Source organism: Elephantulus edwardii, unplaced genomic scaffold (assembly GCF_000299155.1).
Source record: "Elephantulus edwardii isolate Elephantulus edwardi_28Jun2011 unplaced genomic scaffold, EleEdw1.0 scaffold00007, whole genome shotgun sequence".
NCBI lineage: Eukaryota > Metazoa > Chordata > Mammalia > Macroscelidea > Macroscelididae > Elephantulus > Elephantulus edwardii.
The window spans coordinates 30,102,737-30,127,543 of record NW_006399757.1 but is presented as its reverse complement, the minus strand read 5'-3'; the positions used below and the strand labels follow the sequence as shown (position 1 = coordinate 30,127,543).

At 41.7% G+C, this 24,807-nt stretch overlaps 1 protein-coding gene across 1 annotated transcript in view; it reads left to right on the top strand.

The window, feature by feature from the left end:
• PRKG1 (protein kinase, cGMP-dependent, type I) overlaps window positions 1-24,807 on the top strand; it is a 1,522,098-nt gene that overhangs the window by 467 nt on the left and 1,496,824 nt on the right. The gene's annotated exons all lie outside the window — the stretch shown is intronic.

Here is a 24,807-nt window from a genome sequence, read left to right as displayed (position 1 = left end):
GGGCGTGGGGGTGGCCCCGGCGGCCCGGGCCGGGAATGGGAAGTGTTTATTTTTATTTCTGCCCATCACGTGCTGCGCTGGTCTCTCTCCGGCTGGGAAAGGCGAGCTCCTCGGGGAGACGCGCCCCGGCCGTGTGGGGGAGGGAGGAGGGCCACGGAAAGTTTGCTCGCGTCCGCGGACTTGGCCCCCGCGCGCCCCGCCTGAGTCGCGCCGTCGCACGCCCTGCGGGGGGCGCCCTTGCAGGGACCCAACTGGCCCACTCTGGGCCTGGGAGAGCTTCCCTCAGGCGCCCCCTCAGGGCCCAGGCCACGGGGCATGCTCAGTGGGGCTGTGGGAGACTGGTGAGGGCTGCCTTTAGCCTAGCGACTGAACTCGCCGGCAGCCCCGGCTCCGAGTGCAGGGCGCGGGGGCGGTACTGGGGCGCGACAGCGACGTCCGGATCTGGCCCAGGGACTCCGAGGGGGAGGTTTCACTCCCCGGGGTCACTTACAAGGCAGCTGTGATGTCAGCAGGACACCATAAAAAGCTCCCCTCCAGTTCCAAAACCACTTCCAAACACAAACTCCTAAGCTAGCCGTCGAATCTTTCCCCACCTTCTAAAAGTTGTGCCCCTCCCAGAAAAGTCACGCATGGGCTGCAGCCCTGGGGCTGGGCGGCAGCTCGGTGACCTTGCACCTGAACAGGTTCAGCGTATGGTAGAGCTTGTCTGGTTCTCTTCCTTCCGAATCCCTCTTAGGAAAAGTCGGGGTGCAGCGGGCGGCGGTGGTTCCGGACGCCGCGGGGGCCCCTCCCGGGCATTGGAAGAGCCTCGTCTGCGGGTTCGAGGTTGCGTGGCGCTCGTTCGGGGCGTGCAGGGGAGGCTGGGCGGATTTTGGACCCGAGTAGGAAGCTTTTGCACTCTGCTCGCCTCCTGCACCGGAGAAAGCTGATCGATTGGCTCCAGCATTAAAGCGCCTCTGGACATTAGGGAGAGGAAGTGCAGACTCCAGAGCCCATTACTGGCTTTTAGTCGCTGGAAGTGCATTTCGCAGGATATTGAATATTCCATTAGGCATGCCTTCATGCCCGCCTCCCTTCTGCCCCTTTGCTCGCCTTAGATCACTTGGTGTCTGAGTTTTAGGCCCTCGGGAGACCCCTAAACTAGCTACTCCCTCTTAGCGCTCCAGCTTTGTGGCCACTGCTTCTGAAAAGCGTGTTCTCCTGACCTGTCACCCACCGATGCCGGTTCAGGACTCCATTCACCCACCCCCTGCTCTTCTGGACAGACTCCTTCGTGTATGTGGATTATGGGGCTGCAGGGCACAGGAGGCTGCTCAGGGGTTAAGAACTATTAGAGGAGGGCCTGGAGCTGGTAGTGAGGGGGAGAAATACAGTCATCCGGCAGTGAAGGCTCGCTGTAGGAACTGCGGGCCTTTTCGGAACTGAAGTCTCCGGGGACCACTTTTCGGTTTCTTGAGTGACACGCCACTTACGAAGTGACAGTGTCCACATGGCACTACCAGGCCCAGCCTGCACTGAAAGCCCCCATCGGATGGAACAAAGGCATTCTTCTTTCTCTCCTGCCAAGACTGCAAACAGAGCTAATATTTGGCTTTGCCCTGGGTGGGGAAGCCGCCGCCGCGTCTCCCCGGCCGGGCTGCGCATTCCGCGGCCGCTGCCCTGCCCTGCGCGCAGCAGCTGGAATCAATCTGCCCACCTCCTTGAGAAGCCGCTTCAGCGCGGTCACCCGGCAGCTGCTCGCCTCCCAAGGTTGCCGGGCTCGGGCTTTATCGCATTTTTGAAATTTCAGATTTCTCTGTCGGGGCTGCGCTTCCCAGCAGCGGGGAGATTGCACGAGGGACCTGGGACCAGGAGGCTCTGGGCTCTGAGAAGCAGCCCTCTAGTCCCCTCTGAGAGCAGCTTTACTCTTTACTCCGAGGAGACGACTGTACACATGCCCCCTTTTCCCTTCGCCCTTCCTCCACACCTACCCCAATAGTTCCTACTTTAGGGGTAGGAGTATGCATCCTAATCCTGGGCCATGCGCAGTCGCAGTCCAGGGCACCTTTGTGTTGGTAGCAGCAGCAGTAGCTGGAGTTCCTTCCTACTTCCTCTCTGTTCCCGATTTTCTCCGAGACTGAATAAACTTTTGTCCCATGCAGAGCCGAGTTTCATACTTTCAGATGCACGCGTGGCGTTTATTTCCAGCAAACTGGCTCGGATTGGAAACTGTTTGGCAGGTGTAATAGATGAGCATTGCAACCGTTGGAATGACTCGTCTTTAGCCCCGAAAGCCACAGTAGTATTTATGATTGACAAGACATTTTATTTTGATCACGAAAGGAAAGTTTTAAAAAAATGTTTAATAAGCCTGCTGTAATCGTTTACAGTAAACAAAATGTTTTCGAAGTGAAAGCTTGAGGTTTTTTTCCTATTTTCGTATACTTGGATTTGGAGATTCATTGGGCCTCCTTCACATGTTTTCTTTCTAAAACGCTGAGTCATTTAATGGGCTTATTGGGGTTGAGAACTCATGACCACTTACGACCTTGAGTTTGTTTGAATTCCCAAAGACCCTCTGTTGCGTTTTCCTGAGAGGAGGGAGACTGATTGTCCGAAATTCCGCAGCTGAGCCACCAGTGGACTTGAACCAGGAGATGAGAGAAGCAGTCTTTGGGTTAATGGTGCCTCCCACTAAGAATTATGCCGCCAGATTTCAGGATGGCTAAACGGGATGCTTTTTTACAAAACTGTAACTGCCTCTGAAAACCTGCTGAAGGGTCAGCACAACTCAATGATACACGACAATAACAACAACAGTGTTCTGCTACATTTCCAGGAGGGCTTCACTGATGGCTGGTCATGCCACAGGGTCCATTTTAAACTTTACTCAGACTTCCAGTTTTTATACTAACAAGAATATAAACTTGTTTTGAAAGTATATGAATTAGGTTCGGCAGGCAGATTGGTAAGAGTAAGAGCGCATTTGCCTGTAAACACGGCCTTAGAAAATGATGGCAATCTTAAATATTTACATAATATGACAAAAATATCGTCAGCATTTATTGCAGTGGAAGGAAATGGGAGTATTCACCAACCATTGTAATCAAGTCAGCCCAATTAGCTACATTTCCATGTGTCCACAGAGAGTATAATGCACCAGCTCCATTAAGAATGATGTAAGTGTCTAAGGAATGCTTAGACGAAAATTATTCTAGGGAAAAGGAAGATCTGAGCTCGCAGCACAAGTATCAAGTGTATAATATGATGAGCCACGTTTAAAAAGAAAACATCCAACTTATTGCAGTTCTCATTTTCAGACCCCTTGGAAATGTCCAGTAGGTATCAAATGATTTCTGGTGAAAACGGCAGTCTGCGTCTTGGGTCATGGTGATCATGTTTTATATGTATTTTTAATGTCTGCCATATAAACCACAGGTATGGATAGTTTCCTCCTCACGTGAGTGTGTTGTGTGTTTATGTGTATAAGCATGTATGAATGCTTTTAAGAACTACCTGTTTCCCCCTTTGAAGGTCTAAATCATCTTTCCCTTTTTCAAACACACTTAAAATCCCCCCCCCCTTTTTTTGGTTGCCTAATTATAACCATTGTGTACTCTTGGGACTGCACATAATTTTTTTTTAATTAGCTTAAGCAAAGACTAGAATGAATATTGTTCTGTCACTCTAATAATAATAGACTGTATTTCAAAGACATTTGAACTATTCCTGCCACTAATCCCTTGGTTCTTAAAGATGTCATTTGGATCATTTGGAAACTTTCCTTTCTCTGGGACAGGAATGCCTTGGGATGGTTGGCCCAGAAAATGTGTTGCATTTTGCTTTTCCAGTACAGTTCAGATCTCTTTTGATCTTGGGACAGTAGGTGTTAGGTCAAATCAAGAGGTTTGACCTAATTTTGAGCTGAGAAACTTCTATGAAGGAAACTGGTAAAAACAAAGCAAACAAAACTCCTAAATAATTGCCGAAGAGTCCACTGCAGAAGAGAGGAGAGTTGCTCCATTGGGTTGCCCCTTCTTTCTCTTGCAGATCAGCTGGTGCTTTGAAAAGTCATTCTTGTGATTTTGAAACAGCTGACCTTTTGATTGACAGCTGTGCTCTTAACTGGTGCACCACGAGTGTTCCATGAGATAACTTATTAGTTGGACTCTGGGGCCTCAGTAGTCTGGTCTATAGGAAGCTGTTACTGCTAAATCAAAGAGCCTATCTCTCTGGTGATTCCAATTCACTGGTTTCAATCCGTTCAGTCCATCAGTTCAGATCTACTTTCCCCTTGGAAGAAAGATGAACAATTATCTCCCATGCGATTTACAGCTTCTGAAACTCCATGATGAGTCAATGATGAGTCAGAATCAATTCAAGGGCAGTGAGTTGAGTTTGAGTTGCATTTTGGATCCAGCATAAGTAAAAGAGGAATGTTAAAGATGGCTAATTTTAGCGACTGTATCAGTGTTAAACTCTTTACCTATACAAACTTGTTGTTTACCATGCAATTTTTTAGCTGATAAATATGTGGCTTGAGAACATAGAGTCACTTGCGTAATACCTAACAGATTGAAAATGATAGAGACAGGTTTCAAACTGAAATTTGTGTGCTTTCTAGAGCTGTCTGGTAGTTAGTGGTAAGGAGTTGCACTCCCAGCTAAAGGCAGGTGATTCACATTCACCAGGTGCTCTGAGGGAGAAAGATTGATAGTCTTCTCCTGTGCAACTTAGGAGCCCTTGAAACCTGCTGGATTGTTAGCCCTGCGTGGGTTCCAACTCCATGCTCCATGGGCTATAGCAGCAGCAACAGTTCTAAACTGCTCCACTACACTTTCTCTTAATAGGTGCACTTACATCTTAGCAGCTGGAGAGTCTTTCCAAGTAAGGAGACATAAAACAAAATTAGAATAAAATACCCAACCCAACCCACTGTCTTGGAGGCACAGCAACCATTCATTAAGTTTTTGACATTGTAAATCTTTATTTGAGTGGACAGTGTCCATCTTTGTCCCTTGGAGCAACTTGTAAGCTCAAACCACTGGTCTTTTGTTTAGTTGTGGTGGTGGTGGTGACTCATAGCAACACAGATCTGAACCCTATCCTATCCTTTGCTATCCTCAAAATTTCTGACACACCAGAGCCCCTTGTAGTACTTACTGAGTCAGTCCATCTGATTGAAAGTCTTCCTCTCTTTCACTGACCTTGCCTTCTGTTCTTATGCCCAAAAGAAGTGTATTGAAGTTTCACCATTCCCATTCTCCTCCTTCCCAAGCATGATGTCACTCTACAAGGAATAGCCTCTCCTAGCAACATGCCCAAAGTATGTAAGACACAACCTTATCATCCTTGCCTTCAAGGAGTACCCTGGCGTATTGCACACTGGAGCCAGCGTTGATCTGACTTGAAGGAAAGTAACTTCCAGCCCCAGCATATAGACCTTGGACATGCTGTGCCAGACTGAAATTCCCTCACGACCCTTCTCTTGGATTTACCATTTAGTAATTTAGTCATCCTCATCCTCCTTCACCTAAGTGTTCTAGACCTGTGCAATGTCCTACTTACTGGCCTTTTGCCCTGTGAGCCCTTCATACTAACCTCTTTTATCCTGATACTGCTACCATCAAAAGAAATTTCTCACTGATAGATAATATGTTTACTTGTTACTTCTTCCTGATTAACACAATAGTGTTCTGGTAAGGACTTGTAGGAGACAGATGTTGATTTTGGTTTTCCCTGATAATTAATATTCATGGAAGGAGTTTAAGGAGTGAGAGGCTGATGGAAGAAGGAACATTTTTAGCAACAGGGCTTGTGAGATCCCAGTATCCTGCTACATGTGATTTGCAGAAGACAGCTTCTGAGCATAAGCATTTCACACATACCTTCAGTCAAAGCTGCACAAGGGACAGGTAATGCCCTGGTTTTTATGATGAGAACACTAAGCAAATCACAGCAGAAATACTCTTTTAAATGATCTCAGAAATAGGACCAGAATGGAAATTTAGGTTATTTTAGTTTTCTATGCAGACTAGAATGCGGAAATTGGTGTCTTCAGCTTATCATCAGTTTATACCTGTTTAAAAATCCATTCATTTGGCTTTGGGCTTGGTTCTGGTTTTAGAATCATGTACTTTTCCTGGAACACCAGGAGTCCTTCTTCCCTTTGAATGATTGTGTATAGGTTGAAAGTTTTAAATTTAATCATCACTGGAAATTTAACTGAGCTTGGTGAAAACTTTCTCACAGATGTAAAGAAATAGAAGACATCAGTTCTTTCTGCTCTTTCCTGACTAAGGAACTCTTTGCCTCCCCAGTGCCCTCTCACAGCCGTGTGAAAAGAGACACTGAGAATGCATTACAGCCCTTTATTTTGATAAGATTTCCAGGTGATTTCATAGTCACTCAGGGTATGAATAATTATTTTCATTTCCTTTGAGAATTTGCTTATCAGAGTTCAGAACCCCATGTTATCTAGGATTCTTGTAGCTCTTGGAAGTTACTGTGAGCTCTGAGATAAGCCAGGGATAGTATATCCTGTTACACAAAAGTGAAAACTCAGAAGTTTGGGAATTGTCAGAAAGGAGGGCTGACCTTGAATCTTGCATTTTCTGTGTGCTGTACCACAGGATACCTGAAAAGAAAACTTATACAAATAGATATTGACCCCAAGTGCCAAGCTCCTGCTTTATTATTTTTATAAATTTACGTTTTTAAATAGTCGCTACTAGAAGCCCAAGCTGCATAGTAGTTTAAGCATTGGATTGCTAACCAAAAGGTTTGTCGTTTGAATAATTCACCAGCCAATCTGTGAGAAATACGAAGCAGTCAGATTCTGCATAGATACGAGCCTTGGAAGGCTTGTGGGGCTGTTTTGCTCTGCGCTCTGGGGTTGCTATGAGCCAGAATCAACTCCACAGTGCTGGGTAGTAACAGGAGTAATTATTGTCAAAGACTTTGAGATCCCTAACCAATTTTTTTTGGACAAAAGAGTGCACCTTTTTTGTTTGTTACAATCAGAACATCTTGCATTTTGATAGATGTTTGTGCTTGAGGTTGGATACATCCCAGGGCTGCCTCCCAGAACTAATGTACTGAAAACTGTGTTTGTTGTTCCTTGGACAAGCTTGGTTTTTAACTTCTCTTTTCCTCTTTCTTTAATCTACCTGTGCTGCATGTCTCTCACTTGCATTTCTGTGCTTCTCTTTTTGATATCTGTAACCTTTATCAGTTGTTGCTGTGGTTGTTGTGTATCATTGAGTCGGAGCCAACCTATAGCTGACCCTCTGGTGGGTTTTCAGAGGCAGTTAATCATATGAGAGGAAATTGTGCATCCTTCTCCTGTGGAGCAAGCTGGTGGATTCAAACTGCATGCCTTTAGGAATGTTACACAGCTTCTTGTCACCAGGCCTTCAGAGCTCTTTTACCAGAGCAAAGCTTATTTAGTTTCAAAAAAATCATTAACAGCAAAGGCATAACAGAGCTCTTGTTCAGAGTATCATGATCACGTCTCTAAATTGTTCTTGTCTTCAGATGTTTCAGAGAGTGTATGAATTTAAACTTGTTAGTGCATCAGATTATTTATTAGCTGTTCTTATGGGAACTACACAGCCTTTAAATATTTGCTCAGTGCAAATGGTTGATATTTCCAGAAAAATATTCTTTAAATACACGTCTGTCTTGGAGAGGGTGAAACCAGGATGCTCCCCGGACGCTAGGATTTTGAAACTCCGTCTCACATACTTTGGCCATGTGGCCAGGAGGGATCAGCTTTTGGAAAAGGACATCATGCTTGGAAAGGTGGAGGGACAGCACAGGAGAGGAAGAGCCCAGATGAGATGGATTGACCAAATAACTGGGGTAATGGGGGGGGTATTGGAGATAGTGAGACTGGCTCAGGATAGGGTAGTGTTTGAAGCTGTTGTACATAGGGTCACTGTGAGTTGCAGACAACTCAATGGGACACAACAGGAATATTTGGTTGATAATATAAAGAATTAAACTTCCTGTTTTAAACTTTTTTTCTGAAACAACAGATTCCTTTTTAAATGTGCTTGTCTTTCTCAGTACTTATCAACTACATAAACACTCATGAATTGTGGACTTTAGAGTATACTTTAAATGTTTTAGGTTTTACTTTAAATATTTCATATTGCCACTAGTTTTAAATCTAATTGAGAGAAATTATTTGAGTAGAGAGTTTTAAAATACTATTTATAATTTATTCTAAAATTCAAAGTATATATTTAATTTAAAAAAATGCATACTGAGATGATATATTGTTAAGAATTAATCCTAAATAGTTAATATGTGATACTAAGAGCTGACTAATATAAACCCAGTCTTAACTGTACTTATAAAACTTAAGGTTTACAATACTTGTAAAGCTGAAAATTTCTCCATACATAGTTTTTACTATTCTACATAAGAAAAGATTGTGATGTTCTGTGCATAAAAAAGTGTCCTGTGCAACCACTATGGAAGGCAGTATGGCGCTTTCTCAAAAAGTTGGAAATAGAAATACAATTTGGCCCAGCAATTCCACTACTGGGAATATGGCCTCAAGAAACCGTAATTGCCACCAAGCAGATATGTGCACACCATGTTTATTTCGGCTTTGTTCGCAATAGCAAAGAGTTGGAAACAACCCAAGTGCCCATCAACAAACGAATGGATAGAGAAGCTCTGGTATATTCACATAATGGAATACTACACTGCAATCTGCGCTATGCAGATGACACAACCCTGCTTGTTGACACTGAGGAGGACCTGATGCATTTGCTACAAAGAGTCAAGGACTGCAGCCTTCAGTATGGATTGAGGCTCAGTGTCAAGAAGACAAAGATTCTCACCACTGGACCAATTGGCAGCATCAGGATGGATGGTGAAGAGATTGAGATTGATAACAACTTTAGTTTGCTTGGCTCCACGGTCAACACTCTTGGCACCAGCAGCCAGGAAATAAAAAAATGTATTGCAATGGGAAAGTCTGCTGTTAGGGACCTCTCCAGGGTACTGAAGAGCAGTGGTGTCACTCTGGAGACTGAGGTGATCTGATACAGGCCATGGTCTTTGCAATCACTTGTAATGCATCGGAGAGTTGGACAATGACTAGGGAGGATTGAAGGAGAATTGATGTCTTTGATCTGTGGTGCTGGAGAAGAGTATTGAATTTACAGTGGACTGCCAAGAAGACAAACAGATTCATCCTGGAGAGGGTTAAACTGGGCTGCTTCTTGGAGGCAAGGATTCTGGGGCTTCGTCTAACATACTTTGGGCATGTTGTAAGGAGGGACAGGTCCTTGGAGAGGGACATCATGCTTGGGAGGGTGGAGGGACGGCGTAGGAGGGGAAGGCCCTCTATGAGGTGGATTGATTCAGTGACTGGGGTAATTGGGATGGGTGTGTCAGACAGTACGATTGGCACAGAATAGAGCAGGGTTAGGGCTGTTGTACATAGGGTCTTATGAGTTGCAAGCAACTTGATGGCACATAACAACAACAACACACTGCATTGAAAAACAAGGAACTCATGAATTATTATACAAAATGGTGACCCTGGAGGACATTATGCTGAGTGAAATGTCTCAGTCACAAGAAGACAAATACAGCATAATGCTACTGTTATAAAGCAGGAGTGACATTGAGGTTGGGGGCAAACTAAGAAAAGATGGGATAAATAATGTATACTGTGTTGAAACGGATGGGGGAAAATATTTAAAATGGATATATGATTAGGTATTATTATCATAACAGGAGTCCAGAACTAAGGTTGCATAGTGGAATGGACTGGAGGGGAGAGATTGTATAACAGTGAAATAATTTTTCTTTTACTTTTTTAAAGAGAAGGGCCAACTGGGGGTGGGTGGGGGAGGGGTGGACAGGAAGAGAAGTGTAACAATGAATGAATGGAACTTCAAAGTCTCTGTAGCCTTTCATTAAAATTGATAGAAAAGCCTTTAAAATTTATGTATATAGGTGCACAACCATATGTATTTTTAAAAAATTAACAAACAGCTCAAACTCATTGCCTTAAAGTTGGACCAACTCATAGCTGACCAGGGTTTTGGAGGCTGTAAATGGTAAGATTTGCCCCCCCCCTTTCTCTTTCCGAGCTGCGAGGGCTTTCGAGCTGCTTGGGAAGCACCATATTTGGGTTAGCAATGCAACTCTGTACAGAGTATGTCACCAGGCATTAATTACACACACTGAAACTCCTTGCCACTAAGTCAGAACCGACTCACCGCAGGATCTCCAGTGGGTTTTCAAAGGCTGTAAATCGCACTGGAGAAGTTTGTCCATCTTTGTTCCATGGAGTCTCTGGCAGATTTGTGCCACTTGCCTTTGTGTTATTAAGTGCAACTTTCTACCCGCTTGGCCACCATAGATCAATTTCATATACACATTGTTTTTTTTTATGTGCCATCAAATCACTTGAGATTCACATCGACCCTATGTACAACAGCTCTGAATCCTGCTCTGTTTTGAGCCAACCTCATTGTCTCTGATGCACCTACTCCCATTACCCTAGTCACTGAGTTGGTCCATCTCACTCAGGGTCTTCCTCTCTTGCGCCCTCCCTCTACCCTTCCAAGTACACATACGCACACCTTTTTTGCTTGTGGTTTGTGGATGTGTGTATGTGTGTCTTGCAGGGGTGGAAGTAGTTATATTGAAGAGACAAAAAAAACAATACAAGTCAGGGTACTTTCCCCCTAACCCCCAACTGATTGTTCAACACTTAGCAGCACACTATTGGGGTTTTCATTCCCCTACATGTTAATTGCCTATGATAGTATTTTTCCACCCCTTTAAAATATTCTTTGAGAAACCTATATATATGTAATTAATGAATATGATAATTTTATGAATATGGCAGAAATTCTTTTCCAGCTGTTTCTTTAATTAGTAATATTACCCAACAGTCAGCTGTTAGACCCTCTGACTGTTCTCTAAAGCAGTTGCTTTTCAGTTCAGAAATATGCCATTGTAAAAAAGAGTTGATATTGAATCCTCCTATAACAAGAATAAAGACTCCTGTGGTGGAACTGGTTAATTGGTGGGCTGTTAACTGAAATGTTTGCAAGCAGCTCCACCAGAGAAAGATGGGTAATCTTATGATTCTTAGCCTCAGAAGCTCACAGCCTCAGAGTCACAGGCAAGTTAATCTGAGTGAAAATCAAGCAGCCGGTAGGGAAGTTTTTGGTTACGATGACAGTAGGAGCCTTGATGGTGCTGTGGGGAAAAATATTTGACTGCTGACCAAAGAGATTGTAGTTCAGATTCTCCACCAGTTGTCAGAAAGATACCTACTTCTGTCAATTTCATTTCAACATTAAATTACAATACTAAAGGGAATCTTGACATTCCTGAGGTGGAAATGAGCCTGAAGACCACCTATATTAAAAGCTCCTTTGGTGAAAAAGAAAACTGTGGTCTCAACTAAAAATTACCTAAACTTCTGTAGCCAGTGAATGAAAGAACCAAACTTAGAACCTTTATCTCCAGGACATTGTCTTGTCTTTAGTGGTTTTGAAGCCAATGTTTCTTAAACTTTTAGGAAGCCTGGTGGGATAGTACATTATTTGTTAAACTACTAATTGAAGGATCTACAGTTAAAATCTAACAGTGGCTCTGCAGGAAAAATAAATGGACAGTTTCCTGTAACTGCATGTACTTTGGAAATCTAAGAGTGGTCACCATGAAATCAGCTCAGTGAGAGTGAGTTCAGTTTGGGAGTCTTCAACTGGGACATACACGAGGATCAGTGGAAAAGTTTGATGAACTCTGGAAGCCTAATCTGAACCTGATAGCAAATAAATCAGACCCTCTGGGATGAGGCCCAGGTATCAGGACTCTCTGGTAGCATAGCAGTAAAGAGTTGCACTGCCAACCTAAAGTCATGTGGTTTGAATCTGCCAACTTCTCAGAGAAAACAGACACTCTCCTCTCATGTGATTTTCTGCTTCTGAAAACCCCTTGGAGGGTCAGCTATGAGTTGGTTCCAACTAGATGGTATACAACAACTGGTTAGTTTATTCAGAATGAGTGTCTTAAAACTGGGCTTCTCAGACTTTGGTGTGGATGGATGCTGTGTGCTGCAAGTCTGGTTTTGTAGTCCTGGTAGACCTTCAGATTCTGGTTGCTTGCCGCTCTTGGTGGGGCTTATAGATGCTTGTTTATAGTCCTGGGTAGGGACAGAGGTTTTACGTTTCCAAGAAGTTCTTAAATGGTGCTAGTGCTCCTGATGCTTGGATCACACTTTGATGTCTCTAATATATATTTTGCAACCCACAGCTTAACTACCAACCAGCCTTCTTGTTGAAAATGCAAATCCCTCTATGTACCTTGGAAAAGAAATCAGACTTCATCAGCATGATTCTTAAACTTGCACATTTCACTAGGTGTCTGGGTGAAACCTCATAGGGGCTGGTGACTGCCTGTGACCATATAAGGCTTTAGATGAGATCAGGTGTGTTTCAGGGTAGTTTGGACATAATCCCTATATAAGCTTTTAATAATACAGAGTTGTTTTATAACAGTGACATTATGCAGTATTTGTCTTTTTGTGACTGAGATATTTCACTCAGCATAATGTCCTCTAGGATCACCCATTTTGCGTAATATTTTATGAGTGCCTTGTTTTTCAGTGTTGCATAGTATTCCATTGTGTGAATTACCACAGCTTCTCTATCCATTCATTTGTTCATGGACACTTGGGTTGTTTCCAACTCTTTGCTATTGTGAACAAAGCAGCAATAAACATGGGTGTGCATATATCTGCTTGGGTGTCAGTTCTGGTTTCTTTAAGGTATATTCCCCGTAGTGAAATTGTTGGGTCAAATAGTATTTCTATTTCCAACTTTCTGAGAAAGCGTCATACTGCCTTCCATAGTAGTTGCACCATTTTACACTGCTACCAACAGTGGATAAGGGTTCCAGTTTCTCCACCACCTCGCCAGCATTTTTTGTTTGCTGCTTGGTTGAATTTTGCTATTCTTGCTGGGGTGAGGTGATATCTCATAGTTGTTTTGATTTGCGTCTCTCTTAGAGTTAGGGATTTTGACGTTGGGATTGAGGGGGAACTAAGAAAAAAAGGGATAAATAATGTAGATGGCACTGAAACAGATGAGGGAGATAACTGTATAAAAGGAATATATGATTAGGTATTATTGGCATGCCAAAAATCCAGAATAAGAGCTGCATAGTAAAGTGGATTGGGGGGAGGGACTGTATAACAGTGAAATAATTTTTTTTCCAAAGAAAAAAGGACTGGGAGGTGGGGGACAGGGAGGAAAATGCAACAATGAATGAATGGAAATCCAAGTTCTCCATAAGCTTTCATTAAAATCTAAAAAAAAATAATAGAGAGTTTTTGTGTGCCCTCAGTCAGAACCTACTCGTAGCTGACCCTCCAGTAGGTTTTCGGAGGCAGTAGATTGCCCAGAAGGAGATTTCTCATCCCTTCTGTGGAATAGCTGGTGGATTTGAACCCAGTTACTTTGGAATTGCAGTGCAGCTTCTTAATACTTGTTCTACCAAAGAGTATTGCTGAAAAGATTTACTTCTTTTTTAGACTTTACTAATGGAATTATTATCCCAAGAAAGGGAGAACACAAATTTTACTCTATTCTGGTGAATATTAAAACAAAGACCAGTGACAGTGGGGATTAATATGAGAACGCCTCAGGACCTTCAATAATTGCTTGAATATTTTTTCTGCAGCCAGGACAGAGATGAGAGGAAAGGACCCAGGGCAGGGTTTCTCAGCAGAGCACTTAATATTTGAGGGTTAGTAAACTCTGATGGTAATTTACAACAACAACAAACTCTGGTGGTCTAGGCTGTAGAGATTTACATGGCTAGGTCTAAGACCACACTTCTCTCACAGTTCAAATCCTCCAGCGGCTCTGCAAAGACAGTCAGTCTTCTCCCATATGGTTTTTACTTTTAGAAATCCAATGGAGTGTCAGCTGTGAGCAGGTTCCCACTCAATAGCAGTGAGTTTTTATCTTGTGACTTCTGAGATCTTTTAACTGTATCACTGACTTCTACCTACTACTTGGTATTAGAGAACCAGGACCACTTTTAGGCATTGCCACATATGGCCTGGAAGGTAGACCATCCCATTTGATAATCAGGGGGTGGGGGGTGGGGGGTGGCGGTGGTGTTAGAACCTAGGCTTTGTGAATGGGAATGGAAGGCAGGCAATGTTTTGCCCTTGTGCATTTAATTTGTCATCAACCAGGATGGGTCACCTTGGGTAAGGGATGGGCTCATTGGCAGTGAAGGAGTTCAAACCATGGCTGGATAGCCACTTGGCCATGCTGTGCAGCATCCTGTGGACAATGACTTATGGTGAAATGACTTTTGATATTCCTTCTGGAATAGAGCTTTCATAAAATGTTCCATCACATCATGTTTGTTGTTGTTATGTGCCATCAAATTCTTTGCGACTCATAGTGACCCTGTGTACAACAGCCCCGAACTCTGCTCTATCTTGAGCCAACTTCATTGTCAAACTGACACACCTACCCCCATTTCACCAATCACAGAGTTAGTCCATCTTATCGAGGGCCTTCCTCTCTTGTGCTGTCCCTCCACCATAATGTTCCTCTCCAAGGACTAGTCCCTCCTTGCAGCATGCCCAAAGTATGTCAGATAAAGCTTCAGAATCCTTGTCTCCAAGGAGCAGCCTCATCTCACCCTCCAGGATGAATCTGCTTGTTCTCCTTGCAGTCTATGGTATATTCACTGATAGACTTCTACAATTTCAGGCATCAAGGAAATTGGATTTATTTTGGAGAGACTTTTGAGTCTAGAGCAGCTAACTGATCTACTCACTGTTACACAAATGAAAAACTCCTTGTCATTGAATTAGAAACAACTCATAATTGACTCTCCAGTCAGTTTTCAGAGGCTCTAAGTGTAATGGGAGGAGATTGTCCATCTTTCTCCTGCTGAACTGCTAGTGGATTTGAAGTTCCTGCCTTTGGGTTGGCAGTGCAACGCCTTATACTATGCCATCAGAGGTGATACAACTAGGTAGTGACAAAAGTAATCTTGGATTTTTCATTTCAGGTTCTTTCTGCTGGAAATCTATCCTGAATTTTCTGAATAAAATAGCAAATGGGAGGCTTGAGTGTTTGGGAATTTAAGGAGATCTATAAGAAAAAGCAGCTTAATTTGTTTACATGTATGCACACTTTTATAGCACTTTGGTGCACACGTGATCACATGAACATCCTGACTTCATCCAAGTGTTTATTTTATTAAAACAAGTCCAGTACGACATCTATGTGTAATTAACTTGTTAGAATTTAGTTTGAATTTTTAATTGCAGTGATGATTATTCAACTACTGTTCTTCCAATTTTCTCTTGGTTAGACTTGTTGCTAATTCAGACTGCTCATTCTTTCTAGCACAATTTAGGGAATACTTAAAAATATGCTTTAATCTCTCAGATGCGCTTTCATTTCAGCCCACTAACCTCAAATTCTGTCAAAATGCTGCTTGCAAACCTTGTAAGAATTCTTAAAATAATTCTGTTTGCCTCTTACAAATATTCATGGGCTTGTTTACTCAACTATAGGATACAGTTATTGTCTAATGAGCACATCTAAAGCCTTTGGGTAAATGTTAATTTTTTTTTTAATTCATCTTATCACTCACTGTGTTGATAATGTTAATTTCATGTATTACACGGCCACCAAGGAACTTGGCTATGTATGCCAAAAATTCTCAAAGTAGAACTTTTTCTTTTTTAATTTTTTAAAAATATCTTAGCCTGTCAACCCATGGGCAGAAATCAGGTTTGTTTACAGTAAAAATTCCAACCAAATAAATAAAACTTTCAGCTTACCATACTCCCGCCCCCCCTCCCCCTTCCACTTGCTACTTTTAGGAGAAAGGTTAAGAACAGCACATATCTCACATTTATTAAAAACAAACAAGTGAACCTCTTAGGGAGTAAAATCAGGTCATATTCAATTCAGTCTCCTCTCTGAAAATAACATCACTGTAAAACATTCAAGGCAATATCCTGTACCTTTTGCTGACAGTTTTCAGCTGTGGTGTCATGACATATAGGGTTCTATATTTGATTAATTGTAAGCGGGGTAGTTTGGAGAGTACTGGGCTGCTAACAAAAGGCTAGCAGTTCAAATCCACCAGTTTCTCCAGGGAGAAAAATGGGCAGTCTCCTGCCATAAAGATTTACAGCCTCATAAACCTGATGAACGATCACTGGGAGTTGGAACAGACTCCAAGAGCTTGTGTTTTGTTTTGTTTATAGTTGTTAGCTGCCCTCGAGTCAAGTATGACTCCTAGCAACCTTGTGTACAACAGATCTGAACCCTGTCCTATCCTGTACCGTCCTCACAATCTCTGACACAGTTGATCCTATTGCTGTAGTCATTGTATCATTCCACCAGGTTGAGGGTCTTCCTCTCTTTTGCCACCACTCCATCTGCCCAAGCAGGATGTTCCTTTCCAAGGAATAACCTCTTCCAGCAACATGCCCAAAGTATGCAGGAAGAACCTTTATCATCTTTGCCTCCAAGGAGCACTCTGACTGCATTTTCTCCAAGACATATCTGTTTGCTTTTTGAGAAGTCCATGGGATATTCAGAACTCACACATCACAGCTGAAAGGCATCAGTGCTTCTTCTCTAATTCTTTTCTTTTTGTCCAGCTTTCAGCAGCATAGCAAGTGAATGAAAAGATCATAGCCTGAATCATGCACACCTTATTCCTTAAACTAACATCACTGCTTCTCAAGAATTTGGAGAGGTCACTGACTACAGACTTTCCCAGTACAGTTCTTCTGATTGCCTTACTGCTGGTACCAAGTGTTTTGATTGTGGATCCAAGCAAGGTGAAGTTGTTGACACTTTCAGTCTTTTCTCTCCATCTATCATGATGTTGCCTATTGGTCCAGTGGTGATAATTTTTGTTTTCTTGATGTTGAGATACAATACATATTGAAGGCTCTAGTCTTTGATCTGCAATAATTGCTTCAAGTTTTCCTCCCTTTCAGCAAGCAAGGTTGTGTCATCTGTGTAACAAAGGTTATAGCTGCTCCATGGGAGAAAGATAGATAATCAAGTCCTGTGCAATTGTTCTGCCTCTGAAAACCCACTGGAGGGTCGGCTAGGACTCAGTTCTGACTTGACAACACATAACAACAACATAAGAAAAACTAGAATTGGAATGTATTAAAATGAATAAGAGATAGACTCACAGAGACTCTATCGAGCTGAGTGGAACTGTCCCAAAAGATTTCCAAGGCTAAAAACCTTTTCGAAAGTTGACTACCACATCTTTCTCCTTCAAAATGATCGCTAGTTTTGACACTTCCCTGACATCCTCAATGGCATGCACATGCCTCAGACATTATGCAGTCAGAGGGTTCACTGTCATGTTACCACCTTTTCTATTTTGGGCCTTTGGACTTTGGGGCCCTGAGCCACCATTTCTGCCATAATACCTCTACTTGCCATATTCTACTGGGACATTAAAGGCCTCAGCTGGAGTCAGAGAATGCTGTCCTCCACCACGGTATTTGTATGTCTGGTTGTCTTTATTGTTTTCTGTGATTGATCAGTCATTGTATAGGGGGAGTTATTTGTATATTATAGGTTTTGAAGGAAGAGTGGCCCCACTTCCTAAACCACATACCTCTGGAAACTCTTGGAAGTGGGAAAAACAATGATAGGTATAGCAAGGCCTTTTGTTCACAGGGACATCTATGAGCATTGGGTGTGAGTTGACTGTATTTGGCCTCCAATTGGAAAAAAAAAATTGGTCAAACATTTTTTCTAAGGGGTATAGCACTGATCTGTCCATTTGCTCTATAGAGGTAACTTGTGGTTGCTGTGAAGCTGAACACTGTAACCCGGATGTGTCAAATGAGATAATGGCTACCCATGGTGGACAGTGTTTGGTGGAGCTCCCCGATTAAAACAAGCTTGGAAGTAGGAGTGGCAGCCACTTCCAAAATAGCTTGCTTCTAGAAATGCTATGAACTTGGAGAAACGATGAAAGTTATACAAATGTTCAGGCCTTTTGTTTATAGGGTTGCTATGAGTTGCCTACGACTTGACAGAAATTAATAACAACAACGACATTGCTAATTACTTTATATGATCTCTGGTGGCCTAGTGGCAAAGAGCTGTGCAGCAATCCTGAAGGCAAGCAGTTTGAGGCCACCAGCTGTTCTGCAGGAGAAGGATGGGCAGTCTCCTTCTGTGCAATTAACTGCCTCTGAAAACCCACTGAAGGGTCAGCTGTGGGTTGGTTCTGACTCGATGGTACACACAACACAAGAATTACTTTATATTTTGGGTATCTCTATTCTTTATGTGTCAGTTTTTCTGTTTGGAGAATTATCTGTATCTTGCTAATTACTTTATAATTTAAGAATACATATTCTTGTTTTTTTATCATTGTTCTAATTAGTACAACATTTGTCTGTCAGTTTGCTGTACTGAGGTAGTTTCGGGTGCTGTGAAAGCTATTCCATTGGTGTGTCAAATCTCAGAGGTCACCCATGGTGGACTGGTTTTAGTAGAGCTCCTAGATTAAGAGAGACTGGGAAGCAGGATTAGTCATCCACTTCTTAAATAGCAGGCATCTGAAAACCCTGTGAACAATAGAGGAACACTGATAGTTACACTGTTAGAAGTATAGCCCAGATTGGAAGTAAATCAAAATTAGTACAAACAGCTGCAAATATCCCTTAATAATTGGAACATGGAATATATTAATTATAGATGTTGAAAAACTAGAATTTGTGAGAAATGAAATGGAATGCATGAACATTAACATTGTAGGCATTACTGAGATGATTGGCTATACTAGGAATGAAAAGCAAGGGAAGAATTGTACTGCATTCATAGTTAAAAATAGAATTTCAAGTTCTATCCTGAAGTACAATGTTATGAGTGATAGGATGTTATCCATATTTATATAAGGAAGACCAGTTAATATGACTATTATTCAAGTATTTGCAGCAATAACTAAAGCTAAAGAGGAGGAAATAGAAGATTTTTACCAGATTTTCCAGTCTGAAATTGACCATAATGTCAAGATGTATTATTAGTGATAATTGGTGATTGGAATGCAAAATTTGGACATAATAAAGAATGAATGGGTTTTGTTTAGGAGGTTAAAATAGTTAAGTCCTCAATCTCATTACCACAGAGTTGGAACTGACTTGTAACTGACCCTCCAGTGAGTTTTCAGGGATTGTAAATTGCACAGAGGGTGATTGCTTAACTCTCTCCTGAAGAACAATTGATATATTTGAACTATTTGCCTTTGAGTTTGCAGTGCAGATTGCTATCCACTAGGCCACCACTAGGGAGCTCTGGTGGCCTAGTGGTAAGAAGCTATGCTGCATCACAAAGGCACATAGTTCAAATCCACTGCTGCTCCATGGGAGAAGGATAGACAGTCTCCTCCTGTGTAATTAACCGCCTCTGAAAACTTGCTGCAGGCTCAGTAGGTTCCAAGTTGATAGTACACAGCAACAACAGGTCACCAAAAAGAAATTTGAAATAAAATTAATGAATTTTTCTTGCTTCTTAAAAAATAAAGTTGTGTACATTTGCAGGCATTTCCTCTTAGCCTTTTATTTGCAGTCTGACTGGCTATATTGACTGGGAAGATTTCAAATGCATGGCAGGAAGTTGCACTTAATCCACGACAGCCTTGTCTTTTCACAAGCGTGAGCTAGACGTGGGAACATCATCTATCTGTGAGTCACTGCAGAAAAATATTTGCAAACCTCTGATCTGAATTATGGTTATTAAAAAATAATCCAAGGAACTTTGACCCTATGACATTTGAAGCGACTTGCATACAACCAACTAAAGGTTGTTAAAGTTACTAGACTACTTAGCAAATATATCTCAGAACATTTCCCGAAGTCTAATACTCATGTCACGGATGGTGTGAGTACTCATTGAAATTTAATAGGAATTCTAGTAAGTGTTGGAAGAAAATCCATAACAATCATATAAAATCCATGCTATTATTGTTTAGAATATGATTTATGGATTCCTACATTTTTTAAAAGAAAGACTCAGCTCATTGCTCTCAAGTTGCAACTAATTCATGGCTGACTCTCCAGTGGATTTTCAGAGGCTGTAAATCACATGGGAAGGGTTTCCCCATCTTTCTCGCTTGGAGCCTCTAGTGTATTTAAAGCACCAAAGAGGCATGGCGTTTAGGTTAGGAGCCCAACGCCCTGTGGATTACACCATCAGACCTCCCTTTAAAGAACAGTATTAATATAGTGGTTGCATATGATATGTGTATGCAAACGAGATTACGAAAGATTGTTTTAAATTAAATTTCAAGAAGGAAGGAAACTTTTTGAGCTGATTCCTTGCCTACTCCAGCTCTGTTTTGGAGGTTTCTGGCTAGGCTGGTTCTCTGTGTCTTTTACATGACTGCCCATGTGGGTGACGATCTTGGATAACTGTCAGTTTCTCCAAGGCAGCTGTGTTTGCTTTGAGGGTGAAGGTCACTTCTATAAAATATACATTTTATTTCTTTTGCTGATAAATCAGTCTCATTAAGAAATGTTAATATAGTCATGAGAAAAGCCAAATCATTTTCTTTTCCCCAGATTTCAAAGAATTCCTTTGCCATGTGATAACAGGGCTCCCCTGGAATAGGACTTTAGCGACAGTAGAGAGATAGGTACTGGGGGAGCCCCCGCGGAGGCCCTCTGGGATGCTCAGTACTCAGCAGTGTTGCCAGTGTGAGTTTTCGTCTTCCCTGCAGTGTGCTGTGGTGTCTTCTTTGTGACTGTGATGAGGGGCCTAGGCCTGTGTCAGGCCAGGCTAAAGTGTGTGGCATTTTATACGCGGAAGAACATGGTGTTTTATAGTTTGGTTTTTAGTAATTTGGAAAAAGAAAAAATTTGACAGGAAAGTGCTTGATAAAATACAACATTTTAAAAACATTTTTATTATGATTTTAATGAGAGTTTTACAAAGCAAATTAATTTTTCACCCCACCCTTCGTACATTTTTAAATTTCAGTGTCCTCAATGGAATAGTTTTCCACTTCCTCCTGGTACTTCTTACTGTTGTTAATCCTTCTATACCTCTCTGTATCTTCCCTTTCTTTAGTAATATTGTACAAATCATTCATTCCTCTTATTAGCTATTACATTTCTCTTCACCCATCTTAAGGTGGTTCTAGTGGTGTCATCCACAAGGATTGCATGCTAACACAAAGACTTCATGTCTCTGGTGGTTTGGATCCACCAGCAGCACTGAGAGAGAAAGGTGGGCTTTCTCCTCCTTTGTGATTTACAGCTGCCGAAACTCAACAGAGGATCAGCTATACATTGGTTCTGACTCAACAGTAGTGAGTTGATTATCTCTTTACTAATTTTTACTCCCTTCTCCTTCCTTTCCCTGATAACTTTCTAAGAATGATTCTCTGTGTAAACCTTTGTTTAGGTGATAAAATAAAATACAACTTAAATGACTCTATCTCCATTCTCTGTTCCCTTTCCTTGTAAAAGACTAAATTAACACAAATAATGACAAAAGTTTGGGTTTTTTAAAAAAAGATTTTATTGTTAGAACAGGTTGGGTATATAAATGAGGAAAACTTAACAAGGCAAGAAATATATTCTGACTAAGGAATGTGATTAAAACAATGTTGACTTCTCTCTAGAGCATAAGGTAGGTCATAGAGCCTTGGTTAAGTTCCCTGGTGGAGATCGAACCAACTCTTAGCCAACTCTACAGCATGTCTTCAGAAGCACCTGTTGAACTGTAGGAGATTATTTGTCTGTCTTCTGTGGAGAAGCTGGTGAATTTGAACAACATACCTTTTGGTTAGCAGTGAAACTAAGTCACCAAAGCTTTCTAAAAACAGAAAAAACAAACAAACAAACACAACACAACACAACCAAAAAAACCCAAAGTAACTAAATTTCAGCTACTACCACAAGATGGCAGCACGAGTATAGTGTTTAATCTGTAAGACCAATTAGTTGTGTACAGTGTGATCTTCAGTTAATTTTTATTGTTCTCAGAAACATAACTTTCTTAACATCAAAGATCAAATGTTTGGAGAATACCTTTTTGATATGATATGGTCTTACTTTTTTTTTTTCAACTGCTGGTGGTTTTAAAGATTGTTCTCCAAGCGTTTTCCTTACAGAAAAAGAAACAAATGGTGCTATCAGTCTGAGGTCGATTTCTGAAAACCGTGCGAGGAAACCGCTGGATTCATATTTGACTAAGAGAGGAAAACTGGGAGCAGTAGTGGGAAATTAATAGCAGTCTCAAGAATGCATATGTGTGTGCGTGTGTGTACAATATAATAAAAGAGATGACATCCTACTCCACTCTCCCTTTAAAAAAATATGAGGAAAATGAGCTTAAACTATTATAAGAAAAAGAAAAGTTGTTTAACTATTAGATAAAGCTCACCTTCAGGAACAAGTCTCTAATAGATTATTTGACCACTTTGAGAGTTCTGTGATTCTAGAATACACTTAGGCGAATCCTGTTGGGATCTGAAGTTTCTAATCGAGAAAAGAAAAGGAATGTAAATATGCTTTTTTTATATACACCTAAGTATTTTCAAGAGGAAATGAGGAACACTTCCTGTCAACAACTTTGGGATGAAAAGAAACAAGCGTAAGTCAGTCTGGGCTACCACAAAGAGAGGAGTCATGAGTCATCCCTAATGGACTGTAAGTTTTCGAATCAATATTCCCTTGGAAAGTGCCTTTCAGCCTTCCTGTAATAGGCTAGTTCATCCAGCCTGTGACCCCTCTCATATGAAACCCCCTGGGGGAGTGGAAGTAAAGCAGTCTTGCTGATGGCATCATATGTGATTTAATGCTGAGGAGAAATGTACTTATTTTGGTTTGTCTTTGCAATCAAGGGTCAGAGGAAGAGGAAGTTTTACTATGGATGAAAGGAAGTCAGTTTTGACTTATTGCTATTACTTGGCTTCTTTAACTGATTTAAGAATGTGTTAGGTCATACTTAGAAAAACAAGCAAGAAGAGAAACAAACAAAAATTCAGCAGTGTTCATTTTGATGCCCTATGTAACAAGAAAATGCATTTTGGAATTCTGTGATGTTCAAGCTTGAAGCTTCAGTTCTTGAAGCTGCCAATGTGTAAAAATTCTCACTGGGGCATGGATTTATATTTTTCCCAAATTTAAAAAAAAAATAGTTACACATTGGGACAGCAAAGATGACATTTAGATCTGATGTAGGGTATGCTTTGTTGATTGCAGGGCTGAAAAGGCAATGTAGTCTCCATCAGATCGGGTGAAATGAGAGAGAAATGTTTATGTATTTTGTTTTCCAGATCTTTGTAGTTTGCTGTGTCACTCCTTGCAGGTCATGTGTGGACTAACTCATTGTTGACCCACTTGCAAGTTTTTGGAGCCTGTGAGGTGCACAGTCTAGGCAGGATACATTTCTGACGTTTAACTTAAAGATCTGAAGCCTCCCGGCTTGGAAATCTTCCCTTATCTGGCTTACCACCTGGCTCCAGGGCACACCTCCCTCCCCGGCTAGGGGTGCCCACACAGATGAGAATAGCTGTATGTGGACCCCCTGGGCTTTTAGAGAAATCAGGAAAAAAGTTGACTCAGTGTGTGGTTCTGTATCTTTCTACTCACCCAGTTAAAAACCTGCCCATGCTTTTTGGTATTTAGAAATCTACAACTCCAAGTGGGTGATTTTCATCTTAAACTGTGTCAGCTTCAGTGGTTAAGCTCTGCTGCTAACCAGTAGGTCAGCACTTCAAACCCCCCAGCCACTCCACAGGGAAGTGACATTGCTGTGGGCTTCTGTATGGATCACAGCCTTGGAAACCTTATGGAGCAGTGTGTCTCATAGGGTTGCTATAGATAAGAATGGATTCTGTGCCATTCTCTCCCCTCCCCCCCGCTTCCTGATTGCTCTAATTGCAAATAGTATACGACAATAAAATACTCAACCTCACTGTCACCCAATCAATTTCAATTCATAGCAGCCCTCCATTGTGTGTATCAGAGGCTGTAAATAGAAATGGGAGAAAACATTTCATCTTTCTCCCATGGAGCCATTGGTGGTTTTGAACTTCTGGAGGTGCATGGCCTTCCCCCCCCCCCCCCCCCACAGAGGCTGTTATGTTTATTGTGCAGAACAGTGATAATCCACTAGAGAAATATTTCAACAAGCAATTCAAAGTACAATCATAGACAGCAACTCTACATGAAGAACAATGATTAAAGTTAGAAGACACTCAAAAGAACAGGGAGAAAGTAAACTGCAGTAAAACTTCTTGGTACTTTTGAAGATGCATGGCCTTTGGAGTGGAACTCTCTACAGTCTGTGTCCCCAGGGCTTCCAGAAAGTAAAGGACTTAATCTCATTTTCTCAATCTTCTAAACCCGTTGCCCCTTTGGTAATGTGTTAATTTTCTTCTATCCTTATGCAAGCCTTTACATACCCAGAACTTGCCTGCACACTCCTTTTGATGAGCTTGCATCATTCCGTAATGCTCGGCCGCAACGTGTTTTCCTTGCTGAATGATAACCACTTACTTACTTGTCAATCCAATAACAAATTGCCATAGAGTTGATTACAACTCATAGCGACCATGCATGCCAGAGTGTTCATGCATGCACTGTGCTCCAAACGGTGTTTTTATAGTTTTTACTTCACGGAGTGGTAGTTTGGAAATATATCTCTAGACCTTTTCACTTTTTTCCCTGAGAAAGCTTCTGGGGATTTGAAATTGCAGCAGTTGATTGGTAGTCAAATGCCTTAAGCATTTATACCACTC